This window comes from Ovis canadensis, chromosome 8 (genome assembly GCF_042477335.2).
Source record: "Ovis canadensis isolate MfBH-ARS-UI-01 breed Bighorn chromosome 8, ARS-UI_OviCan_v2, whole genome shotgun sequence".
Classification (NCBI taxonomy): domain Eukaryota; kingdom Metazoa; phylum Chordata; class Mammalia; order Artiodactyla; family Bovidae; genus Ovis; species Ovis canadensis.
This window is the reverse complement of record NC_091252.1, coordinates 66,291,779-66,292,715: the sequence shown is the minus strand read 5'-3', so window position 1 is coordinate 66,292,715 and position 937 is coordinate 66,291,779. Positions and strand designations below refer to the sequence as shown.

Genomic DNA, 937 nt, shown 5'->3' with positions numbered 1-937 from the left:
TATACTTGGCATTTAAAACTCACTAACTGCTTTGATCCAGTGTCATATATACATTCCTTTTCATCTTTAGCTGTTGATATATGAATTTCAAACACAATTTATTTTTAAATTTACTTTGGATAAAATCAATTTGGTGGTTTGAATCACATAAAGTTTTATGAGAAAATGTTACAAGTAAGGTTCTTTTATTGCATGAAATTCAGAAATGCTTTACTATCAAAAATTGGGACTGAGAGAGGCATCGGGGACCGCAGCGGTAGAAGCAGCAATTTATCTGTGTGCAGCCCCAAACAGAGACGAAGATGCTAATTAAAGTGAAGACGCTGCAGAAAGGAGATTGAGATTGACACTGAACCCACAGACAAGTGGAACAAATCAAGGAGCATGTGGAGGAGAAAGAGGGAATTCCCCCAGAGCGGCAGAGGCTCACACAGTGGTAGACAGATGAATGTCGAGAAGACATCAGCTGATTACCAGCTAGTAAGTGGCTCAGCCCTCCATCTGGTATTGGCTCTGAGAGGAGGGGGTGGTCTTCGGCAGTGATGGACCCTGATCCATTTTACCTCCCTGCCCTGTCACTCATAATGAGGCATCATATGTCCTCTCACTCTGTGGGCCACCAGAGCCACCACCCCATCCCCTGACTGCCCAGTCTTGTGTGTCTGTTGGTGGGAGACTGTGAGGACCCCAGGAAGCAGTGTTCCTGGCCCAGAGGGCCCTTGCTGGCTACCGGGTTTTAATTTGCAGTCCTGTGTGCTTCCCTCTCTTATGGCTGTGTCCCTGATTCTCAATAAAATCTTTGTTGGCCAAAAAAAAAAGGGGGGGGGATTGAAATGCTCCTTTAACTTATATCTTTTAATCACTTTGCATATTTAGAAAACACTTCAGATTGATGAGATGCTGTCCTCATCAGAATGCTTGATGTTCAAATTTAGTT

The 937-nt window shown here is 43.6% G+C and overlaps 1 pseudogene; it reads left to right on the top strand.

Moving 5' to 3' along the window:
• Positions 1-268: 268 nt before the first annotated feature.
• LOC138931586 (NEDD8 pseudogene) lies at positions 269-543 on the top strand (annotated as a pseudogene).
• Positions 544-937: the final 394 nt, after the last annotated feature.